The 12,526-nt window shown below is 37.5% G+C and overlaps 1 protein-coding gene across 4 annotated transcripts in view; it reads left to right on the top strand.

Annotated features, from left to right (window-relative positions):
- Nucleotides 1-12,526, top strand: part of Odad2 (outer dynein arm docking complex subunit 2) — a 178,240-nt gene that overhangs the window by 120,106 nt on the left and 45,608 nt on the right. The gene's annotated exons all lie outside the window — the stretch shown is intronic.

Here is a 12,526-nt window from a genome sequence, read left to right on the forward strand (position 1 = left end):
GAATAAAAATGATTTCAATTATATAAGGACATGCAAAATTATTACCTAATAACTGTTAGAGGTGTGTGTTTGTCACTTCCTTTGCAGGTTTTAAACCAGCTCTAAATATGTAGTAAAAGACATGTTGCCATTTGAGTTATTACTTTGAACACATTTATAACAGTAAATAAATACAATTCAATAAGTTTCCTCTCTTCTCAGTCCTTCCTCCCACCTTCACACCCCCATCCATTCATTTGTTTTCTCTTCATAAAAAGGTGGGCCTCCCCATGGATATTCAAGTCAGTCATGGTGTATCAAGTTGAGATGAGATAGACACCTCCTCTTCTATTAAAGTTGGTTGCAGCAATCCAGTAGGAGGAATGAATTCCAAAAGCAAACAACAGAGTCAGGCCCTGCTCTCACAGCTAAGGACAGTTAGAGACAGGCCCTGCTCCCACAGTTAGGAACAGTTAGAAACAGGCCCTGCTCCCACAGTTAGGGTTCACACAAGAAGAGTGGGAGCTTCAAGTTTATTTTATTAGACTAACATTTTGATCATGTAAACCATTGGTAACAAACATATTCTCAAAATAACACCAAAATAGTTCAAAAATTATTACCACATAATAAGTACCTTGATATATTATCTTCCTCATTCTCTTTCTCTTTTTACACACACACACACACACACCCTTTAATAGCCTTCAACTTTATGGATGAAGACATTAAAGTTTAGAGAGGAGAAGTAATTTGCTCAGTGTCATACTGTTAATGATCATGGACCTAAAATGTATCTCAAATATTCAACCCAGTGTGTGCAGTCATCAGAATGGCCTGTATTCCTATGCTGCCAGCTCCCATGCCCATGCATTGTGATCAAATTGATTTTGGATACAGCTTGGATATATTAGTCTATTTCTGCTGCTGAACTTACCTCATAGAAATTAAAACAATAAAAAAAATGTTTTCTCTGTTTCTGAGATGGTACACAAAGCCAAAGGCAGAAGGGCAAGAAGGCCTTTTGCAGGACTGCACCCCATTCAGTGGAGCTCTGCCCTCACTACATAATCACCCCTAACTGTGCTCTTACTACTATCATGTTGGTGATCAAATTTCAGATGAATTTTAGAACCAAAATCATAATATTGAGCTGAGGAAATTTTAAGAATTCCTAGAGTAGTGCTAATATGCAATAAAGTTCAAAAATCAGGTTTGTTTTGTTAAAAGAAATATCAACTACATTTTTGCCTCTCCAAGGAATTTTCTAAAACAAGAATCATCAAATGTATTGCTTACATTAAAAGATTCAACCACCTCTCCTAGTTTTTCCAAGGTCTATACAAAAATAAGTTCTACCAGGTGAAATCTACATTTAAAAACTTGTATCAATTATATGGAAACTGTTCAACTTAATTAATGCCATAAAAGGTATTTAAAATCCCTTGAGTGCAAGATAAGGGTGTTAGGGATATGTGGTAATTTATGAAACGCAAGGATGGATTTCAGCTGGCTTCAAAATTAAACACAAACACAGCAACCGGACTGCTGAAATTGCTTGTGCAGTTACTCAGTCCGCAGCAGAAGTCCCACGTCTGGATCACCAAAGATAAGAGTCCCAGCACACTCTTCTGACTGGACCACATCTGGGAATCCATGTTAAATTCTGGATGTGTTTTAAGAGGAGCATCGATAATCGATAGAGGAGACCTATGAAAATCATTTAGTATGGAAATTGGTTAAATAAATATATATGAATACAAGGCAGATGGGACAGCTGTTTTCATACATTGGGAAAGCATTCACAAAGACAAAGCTTTGATATAGTCAATGTGTTTTCCATGTGGCATGAGTTTAATAGACTCTTTAGTGCTAAATGGGTATGTGGACCACATAGGTATAGAAAGTGGGATACAAAAAGTACAGCTTAGAAAACAATCTCTGTAAAATGAGGGCGCCCTGTTTGGGGGACTTGGTATTTCATGGAGCATTTTTTTTCTTTTGTGATTAATATTTTAAGTGTTCTTAGTCTGATTCATGCAACTTAAGGTTTAAAAGTGTCTGAACCTAAACAGAAATTCACTTTCCTTTCCAAATCTGTGTTATGAAATACATTTGTTTATTTAAGTTTTAAATATATAACTTTAAAATACATACAAATGTGCATACATAAAACATATGCAAATATATGTGCATTGAATTATGAATCTCATCTTTTAAAGATGTGTATTTGTTTACTACCTTTCCAGTACATCACTGGTGTAGAATGTTGTGTCATTAAATCTGCAAGCGTCTGGTATACAATAGCACCTCACAGTTTAGACTTCCTTATTAATGCGACATTCACCCAAGTACAGCCAGCACAGAACACTGCTAAGTGGGAAACAAATAAGTAACACCATTTTCTGGAATGTTTAAGCAGATTATCCTGAATTAGGTTGAGTTAGGGGAAAATTAGAGCTGTTAATTCTCATTATTTTTTTGAGAGGCAATTGGATTAAAACTTCCTTCACAGTAAGTCTGGATTATAAAGCTTGTATCATGTCTCCTCTTGAATCTAATTTGTGTTGCCTTTGGTTCATAAGGAGAAGGATGGCAGATGATTCTCTGATTCCGGTTTTCTTAAAACCTGCATTTGAAAGTGAAAGGAAATTTGAATTTAAAAGTAATTCTTTTAGGCTGGGGGATTTGTTAGCTGCTGGGATAGAACAAGGGTCTTATTGTGACAGCCTTCTACAAATAACACACTGTTCTCAAGTATACATGGGTTCTGCTGAGACTTCTAAAAGGTTTAAGTCACTAACTACACTTTTAGGGTAGGATGTCCCTGTTGAGTTTTGGATTCTCTAACATGCTTTTCAAATGGGAATGAAACGTTTTGAAAGTTTTATATGCAATGTGCTATTTTAAAATCATTTTGAAATACTAATGCTATGTATCATATCATACAGCCTCTTTTTTATAGCTCTCTGATTGAAAATTTTTGTCTTAAGTCATATTCTCCTGGCCTTGTACATGCTTTAAAGTCATATTATGTATGTGTCATGTCTGCAGAAAACTGCCTGCTCCTTTCGCTGGAGGTAAGAGAAAGATTCCCATACCTGTGCATGGAGCACTCTCTACCAAAGCACACAGCTTTCTGTTCTGTGCATTCATCAGCAAATAAGATCTTAATATTTTCCTATTGGTTAACTTCTAACAAAATGTTAGTATTTTTGCTATCTTTACATCTTTGTCTCATTTATGTATCCCGCTTGATCCTGTTTAATCTGGACTTGACACCTTTTCCTACTTCTTCAACAGCTCCACCTCTAGTAGCACCGAGGGTCCCTTCTACCTTCCACTGGCTGTTTTGTTCACTCACAGAACTTCACATTGTTAGGGTGATGACTCCTCTAAGTTGTAAGGGGTCTTCTGAGCCTCTTAAGCCAGAGTTAAAGTGATAAGTACAATCAATCATGAGTGCTTAGGGTCTGTGCTCAGTATAGAGTGAAAACATACTCAACTTCTGCATCTTTTTAAGTAGATTTACTATTGGCTGTTCTTGGCGAATGTTGAAAACCAGGTCTGTGCCGGGAAGTCCTAATACTTCCTTAGACTATTTTGTCAGAATCAAGGGAAATGCATGTGTATGGAAATCCTTCCTAAACTGCAAACAATTAGGCAGCATTATCTTTATTATTCTTATTTCTAAGAATTTCTCATTACAGATGTGTGTCTGAGTTGTGTAGAACAGGATTGTACCATGGTGAAACTGGTGTAGAGCAGTTTCTAGGATATTTGAGGAGATGGAAAATGCGATGACTTTGCCCAGCTCTTCAGTATTAGTGCAGGACAGCTTTGGCAGAGTAACTGTCTTTTCCACTCTCAAATATACCATCTCCCTTTCCAGAGAAACTACGTGAGGCAAGATGTCATAAGTTTGAAACCTTTAAATCTGAAAAGAAAAGAAAAGAAGTTTTACCTTCAGAACAAATAATCAACTCTTCAGGGACCAGGGGCACTCAAAACTGGCTTTTTTATTGTCCCGAGAACTGCAAATTGCTTAAGACCTGGGCGGGCCAGGATGTAGGTCTCAGCTGAGATATTGGCTCCCTGGGTCTCATACCCAGAAACCTTAGGAAGTTCTTGAATCCGAGACAGATGTAATTATACGGTCATTCTCCCCAGTAAAGCCCCAGTGCCCCAATTGATGCAGAATTGGGATACATAGATCCTTGAGGCTTGCTTCAGAGAACTAAGACTGAACCCCAGTTTGACTCATTGACCTCAACTTATCAATTTAAAGTCTGACATTCTTTTCTTTTTAGTGTTTGTGACTATGAAAATTTATGTATCTATAAATCATCTAGCTAGCTAGTTATGTTTAGTTATTATTATTATTGGCAGCACTCAAGATTGAACTTAGGACCTTGTACAAGTGCTCGACCACTGATCCTCATCTCCAGTCCTATGCTGAATATTTTGAAATCGTACTTCTCTCAATCTTAAAAAAAAAATCCATCAATATTACTGAAGGTCAGCTGAGTGATGGACGGAATCATAATCCCCAGAGGATTCTGAAAAGATGCAGTGTCCTTGGTTCCTTTTTCTCTTTGCTTGATGATTTTTTTACTGTTCCCAAGGCAGAGTTTCACTATATCACTAAGGCTGGCCTCAAACCCAGGCTCCTTTCCCTTTGTCTCTCAAGTGCTAGGATTAGACATGTGTTGTTCTACCTAACTGGCCATCTTAGAAAAAGAGGCCTGAGAAATATCACTGCAACATAATGAACAAAAGGCTGCAGACACTTCTGCTGCAAATATCAAATCATCTGTGGGATTTGTTTTAGGGTCTTCTGACTCAGCATCTTCACAGAGCCATAAAGACCAGACTACCTCCCTCATCTTATTCTGCCTTTCTTGGTGTGGTCAATTTTGATAATACTTTAAATAAGTAATGAAAATAAAACTTTTCAAGAGACTCAACTGACATCATCTCACCGCTCACTGGTGATGCTTGGACCCTTAAACAAAGAATGGGGAATTGTCCTGGAGAACCATGATAAGTTTTGGCCAGTCTAGGGTCACCCTGGATTAGAGAGAGTGTCCTCTCTTACTGCTGTATGGGTGGCTAGGGAAATGATTTTTGGGTGATGTGTGTGTGTGTGTGTGTTCTGTGTCGGGAAGGAGACATAATCCTGTATAAAGGTGCCTCACATCAAAACTCTCTGCAATCCATAAAAGCCATTCTGAACTTACATTTATATCCAGAAAAAAGATAGTCAGGATACCAAACACATGCCTGCATATGCCCATTTATCACAGTGACAATCATATTGGTTAAGATATGACACTGATTTGAGTGTCCGTCAACAGATAAGTGGATGATGCCAACACACAATGGAATATTATTTAGTCATAGAGAGGAATGAAGCCTTGTCATTTACACAAAAATTAATGGAATTGGAGAACATTATATCTAGACATTATATCAATAAATAAGCCAGGAACAGAAATACCAAATATTCTCTTATATACAAATGCTAGAAAATGTCAATCTAAACATACAAAAATTAAGTCAGGTTGATATGGAAGAGTTATAAGTGTGGCTAGACTTGCTGGGTCTGTTCTGTATCCATGTGTTACTACATCACCTCATGTGTTAGTGTGCACAGTTAACACACATATCAGCACATGAAACACAGCAGAAAACTAACCCAGTCCATTTAGTGATGTTTATCTAGTTTTTCTTTACATTTGGCATGTGTTCTCACAGTAGATGCCTCAGAAGGCCTCTGGGAAGCTTCACATTTATGGCATTTTATGCTTTGGAAAATGGTTTGACTGATTATTAGAACCCATTTGATTGTCTCAGCTGTATTATTTACTTTCCTTCATCAACAATCTAATATTAACACCTTATTGTTTTGTTTTGGATGATCAAAGAATTGTGTGTGTGTGTGTGTGTGTGTGTGTGTGTGTGTGTGTGTGTGTGTGTCTTTGTCATATGTCTGTGCCTCTGTGTGTGATGTTGCTGTGGATTGAAAGCAGAGCTTTACATACAACCAGGCAAATCTTCTACTACTGACCCAGGATTTGTATTTTTTAAGTCTAGCAGTGAGAGGAAAATGTGTCTTTATGAGCAGCTCATTTTGAGTAAGTTTTCTCAAGGATTTTATTTTCGTATGCTCTTGGGTTTTACTTGCTTGGAGAGAATTCTCTAAAATTACACTTTAAATTCCTTTTCTACTGTTTTGCTCCTTTTGGAGCTCTCATTTGTCTACTGTCCTCTCTGTTCATTCTTCTGCAGTTTTGTGTTAATTTTATTTGTATCTTCTATTTAAAGAATAAAGTCTTTTTATTCTTTTATGTTTTCCCGCTGAGTCAGTCTGATTTCCAAAATGGATCTTTCTTTCCTTCCTGATTTTATTTATTTATTTATTTATTTATTTATTTATTTATTTGAGACAGGGTTTCTCTGTAGCTTTAGAGCCTGTCCTGGAACTAGCTCTTGTAGATCAGGCTGGCCCTGAACTCACAGAGATCTGCCTGCCTCTGCCTCCCAAGTGCTAGGATTAAAGGTGTGTGCCACAACTGCCCATATTTTTCCTAATTTTAAATCTTTCATTTCTATTTAAAACTGGTTTTGTTTGATAATCACAGGATATAAGAATTGTGAATTGAATTTATGTTTTTATGGTTTTCATTCATTCCTTTAGTGCTATAACTAGGACACAGGGTGTAGTTCAGGGCTGCATTGCATATTTAGCATGCACAAGGTCCTGGATTCTATCCCCAATGTTCTCAGAAGACTAATAACATCAACAGTAAATAAAATAATATTGTTATATTGCTCATCTAGTTTGTTCTGTAAGTCTTGCTTCTTCTGTGTATTCTTATCATCTGTAAACACATATTTTTCTTCATTTCATCTGGCTTTGTTATTATTAACTCATATTGAAAATGATTTTAGTTTTTACATATTGATCATTTTTTGCATTTATATATGTGGGGGGCATGTGCACATGTGCATACATGAGTACACTGGTATATGTATGCATGTGTGTGGGCAGCCTGAAGTTGAAGTCATGTGTCTTTCTCAATTGTTCTACAACATACTTATGGAAGAAGAACCTAACCCTGAACCTACATTCAGTAATTCTACTGTCTATTGGTCTAATAGTCAACTTTCCCTGGGATCCTCTGAGGTTATAGGTGGAGGCCTCCTGCCTTTTAAGTGGTTCTGGGGACTTGGCCTCCTAGACTTTATTCATAGTGCTTTATTCATTGAGCCATCTCCCTAACCCTTGTGTTGCTCATTTTTCAGAGAAGTGATATTGCTAATGTTTTTATTCATTTATTTATTTGTTTGTTTGTTTGTTTATTTATTTTTTGGAGAGAAGAGTGGGAGAGGATGGTTTGCATATTTGGTAGCTATTGAAGTTATTGATGTAATTTTCAGGCTTGATAGCATTCTAATGCTCAAAATTTAAATAAAGTGACAAAGTGGACCGAAGTTGCAAGTATGGTTTCTTCTGTATTATAATAAAACCTTTACTGTAGAATTTATGAAAGCAGAACAGTTAAAAATGATTTTATATGCACATTAGAAGCATATTCCAACTATCAGAAATGGTACCTACATTTGGCATTGAGTATTAGGCTCTCATATTGATTCCGTTTGTTTCCACGGCAATGGGAGAAGGTTGCATTGCCTGCTGAGTCTTGCTTGGCCCTTGTGTTTGGGTAGATCTGGCTTGTTGTCCTGGCTTCACTTTCCACTAGAAGATTAGTTTGGGTTATTATGCATGTGGGCTTATGTGAGGGGTCTCTGAGACCTTCATGGACAGCAGAATGATAAGTCCTAGGAGGCAAGAAGGCAGTTCAGCTCAATGCAACTGAGCAGACAGTGTTGGTTCAAACTTTCAAAGTCTGTCCCGAATAGTTTATTTTAGGTATAATTTTAGTCATTATCAATATTTATTAATTATAAAAAGTGCACAAAGTTTATGCAAATAAAACTTAAGAGGAGATATCAATGTCTATTTGGAAGTACAACTTTTGTTTTTTTTCATGTACACAATCAACCAATTAGAGATTTATACTATCTGTTTTTGCTTCTATTTGTTTAATTCAACAAATAGTAAACATTTTTTTTAAAAAAAAGAAAAAACTAACCAAGAACAAGAGAGACAGATAAAATAGAAACTTGAAGCCATTGAAGGGTGAAGAACGACACTGGGATAAGGGAAAACTCACATGCACGTGGGACAGAAGGGAACTTTTTGAAAATGACAATGTTAAATGACTTATATAATTAACTCAAAATTAGTGGCAATCAAGCTATACATGATTTACTTCACGGGTACAATAAAGAGATGTCTACAGATTTACATTATTTAAACACAGCAAAATTTGGTGCAGATTATTCTGGTGATAATCAACTCAATTCCATGAGCACCAAAAAGTATGCATAAATCTCTCTGGAGATCATAGTGAGTTAAATACAGACCAGGCATGACTACATTGAAACTCTGCAAAGTCTGTAAAGATAGGTCCCATAAACTGACTGAGAAAAAAATGATAAAGGTGTGAGGGAGAATTTAGTACTGGGGAAATCTCCTGCCACATAATTGTGCAAAGGTCACCAGGACAGAAAGCACGTCCTCCCCAGCTTTCTGGGCAGAACATGGGTTTTGTATTCCTTCCTTTGAAGGAACAACCCTGAGTGTTTAGCATGCCAGGTTCTCTTAGTGTATGTCTGCTATATCTGTGACAAAGACACCTGTGCCCCTACAGGCTTGCAATTGGAAAGTCTATGATTGTGAGCAAGTGTTAACTGTGAGATACTAGTGTGTGCAGTGAATAATAGATCATCTTCCCACCTAAAATTTAAGTTCAAGGTAAAGGAAAAAGACTCCATTCACTCCCTATAGTGGTTTGTGCTTTGAGTGAAGTATTTTAAGAGATGCTTAACCCCAGTTCTCAGCAGATATTAGAGATGGTCAAGTTGAGACTAGAGATGAGAACCAGGCCTACAGGAACCATGTTTTGGAGCTTTGATTTTATCCTACATCAGGGGCACCAAGGAAGAATATAGGAGGTGTGGGAATGTGAAAGTCAAATTAATGGTTGATAAAGCACACATGGCATATTGCCTTTACACAGGATATAATCTATCTTATAAGGTTCGACATCTGTAAACCAGTTTGAAATTTTTAAGTCAGTTTTAAAGATCAAAACTAGAACTAATCATACCTACTGGGCAGGATTGTTGTAAAGCTTAGTTGGACTAACAGAGTTACAGTTCATATAGTGTCTCAAAAAGATGTTAAACAGCATTATTTTTTAAATTTATTTATTTTTTAAAAATTTCCACTTCCTCCCATTTCCCTCCCACTTCCCCCCTCCTTCTCCCTCTCCAGTCCTAAAAGAAGTCAGGGTGCCCTGTCCTGTGGGAAGTCCAATGCCCTCCCCCTTCCATCCAGGTCTAGGAAGGTGTGCATACAAACAGACTAGGCTCCCAAAAAGCCAGTCCATGCAGTAGACTCAAAACCCAGTGCCATTATCATTGACTTCTCAGTCAGCCCTCATTCAGAGAGTCAGGTCTGATCACATGCTCATTCAGTCCCAGTCCAGCTGGCCCATTAGATCAGTCTCAGTGAGTGGACACACCCGTCGCGGTCCTGATTTCCTTGCTCGTGTTCTCCCTCCATCTGCTCTTCATCTGGACCTTGAGAGCTCAGTCCAGTGCTCCATTGTGGGTCTCTGTCTCTATCTCCATCCATTGCCAGATGAAGGTTCTATGATTCTATGGTGACATACTCATCAGAATGGCTATGGGAGGCCAATTCAGGCACCCTCTCCTTTGCTGCCCAAGGACCTAGCGGGGGACATCTCCTTGGACACCTGAGAACCCCTCTAGAGCCGAGTCGCTGGTCAACCCTAAAATGGCTCCCTTAATTAAGATATCTTCTTCCCTGATCCGATATCCACCCTTCCTCCATCTCAACAATCCCATTCCCCCAAGCTCTCCCCAATCCTCCCCTTCTCCCTTCTCTCTCCCCATTTCCCCAAACCCTACCCCACCCCCATGCTCCCAACTTTTGCTATGCGATCTCGTCTACTTCCAATATCCAGGAGGATAAATATATGTTTTTCTTTAGGTTCACCTTATCATTTAGCTTCTCTAAGATCACGAATTATAGGCTCAATGTCCTTTGTTCATGGCTAGAATTCACTTATGAGTGAGTACATACCATATTCAAATTTTTGGGTCTGGATTATCTCACTCAGTAAAGTGTTTTCTATTTCCATCCATTTGCCTGCAAAATACAAGATGTCATTGTTTTTTTTACCGCTGAGAAGAACTCTAATGTGTATATGTGCCACAACTTCTTTATCTATTCTTCTATTGAGGGGCACCTAGGTTGTTTCCAGTTTCGGGCTATTACAAATAGTGCTGCTATGAATATATTTGAACAAATGCTTTTGTAGTATGATTGGGCATCTCTTGGGTATATTCCCAAGAGTGGAATTTCTGGGTCCTGAGGTAGGTTGACTCTCAGTTTCCTGATTCCCAAAGTGGTTGAACAAGTTTGCATTCCCTCCAACAATAGATGAGTGTTCCCCGTACTCTACGTGCTCTCCAGCATAGGCTATATCATTGGTGTCTTTTATTTTAACCATTCTGACAGGTGTAAGATGGTATCTCAAAGTTTTTTTGATTTTCATTTCCCTGATTACTAAAGAGGTTGAACATGACCTTAAGTGTCTTTTGACCATTTGAACTTCTGTTAAGAATTCTCAGTTCAGTGCCCCATTTAATTGGGTTAATTAGAATTTTAATGTCTATTTTCTTGAGTTCTTTATATATTTTGGAGATCAGAACTTTGTCTGATGTGGGGTTGGTGAAGATCTTCTCCCAGTTAGTATGTTGCCTTTTTGTCTTAATGACAGTGTCTTCTGCTTTACAGAAGCTTCTCAGTTCCAGGAGGTCCCATTTATTCATTGTTGCTCTTATTGTCTGTGCTACTGGGGTTATACGTAGAAAGTGGTCTCCTGTGCCGATGTGTTGCAGTCTACTTCCAACTTTCTCTTCTATCAGGTTCACTGTGGTCAGATTTATATTGAGGTCTTTAATCCATTTGGACTTGAGTTTTGTGCATGGTGATAGATATGGATCTATTTTTATTCTTCTACAGGTTGACATCCACTTATGCCAGCACCATTTGTTAAAGATGCTTTCTTTCTTCCATTGTATACTTTTAGCTCCTTTGTCAAAAATCAGGTATTCGTAGGTTTGTGGGTTAATATTCGGGTCATTGATTCGATTCCATTGGTCAACGTCTCTGTTTTTATGCCAATACCAAGCTGTTTTCATTACTGTAACTCTGTTATAAAGTTTGAAGTCACGGATGATAATGCTTCCAGAAGTACCTTTATTGTATAGGATTGTTTTAGCTATCCTGGGTATTTTGTTTTTCCATATAAAGTTGATTAGTGTTCTCTCAAGGTCTGTGAAGAATTTTGTTGGGATGTTGATGGGGATTGCATTGAATTTATAGATTGCCTTTGGTAGAAGTGCCATTTTTACTATGTTGATACTGCCAATCCAAGAGCATGGAAGATCCTTCCATTTTCTGGTATCCTCTTCAATTTCTTTCTTCAGAGTCTTAAAACTTTCTTCAAAGTTCTTGTCAAATAGATCTTTCACTTCCTTGGTTTAGAGTTACCCCAAAATACTTTATGCTATTTGTGGCTATCATGAAAGGTGATGTTTCTCTGATTTCCCTCTCTGTTTCTTTGTTCTTTGTGTATAGGAGGGCTACTGATTTTTTTGGAGTTGATCTTGTATCCTGGCACATCACTGAAGGTGTTTATCAGCTGTAGAAGTTCTTTGGTAGAGTTTTTGGCGTCACTTATGTACACTATCATATCATCTGCAAATAACGAAAGTTTGACTTCTTCCTTTCCAATTCGAATCTCTTTGATCTCCTTATGTTGTCTTATTGCTATTGCTAGTACTTCAAGCACTATATCAAAGAAGTATGGAGAGAGTTGACAGTCTTGTCTTGTTACTGATTTTAGTGGAATGACTTTAAGTTTCTCTGCATTTAATTTGATGTTATTTGTTGGCTTGCTGTATATTGTTTTTATTATATTTATGTATGAACCTTGTATCCCTAATCTCTCCAAGGCCTTTATCATAAAGGGGTGTTGAATTTTGCCAAATGCTTTTTCAGCATCTAATGAAATGACCATATTGTTTTTTTCTTTCAGTTTATTTATATGATGGATTACATTGACAGATTTTTGTATGTTGAACCAGCCCTGCCTCTCTGGTATGAAGCCTACTTGATCGTAATGGATAATTTTTTTGACATGTTCTTGGTTTGCCAGTATTTTATTGAGAATTTTTGTATCGATGTTCATGAGTGAGATTGGTCTCTTTCTTAGTTGAGTCTTTGTGTGGTTTTGGTATCAGGGTAACTGTAGCTTCATAAAAGGAGTTTGGCAATGACTCTTCTGTTTCTATTTTGTGAGACACATTAAGGAGTATAGGT

This window comes from Myodes glareolus, chromosome 14 (genome assembly GCF_982192425.1).
Source record: "Myodes glareolus chromosome 14, mMyoGla1.1, whole genome shotgun sequence".
NCBI classification, from domain to species: Eukaryota; Metazoa; Chordata; class Mammalia; order Rodentia; family Cricetidae; genus Myodes; species Myodes glareolus.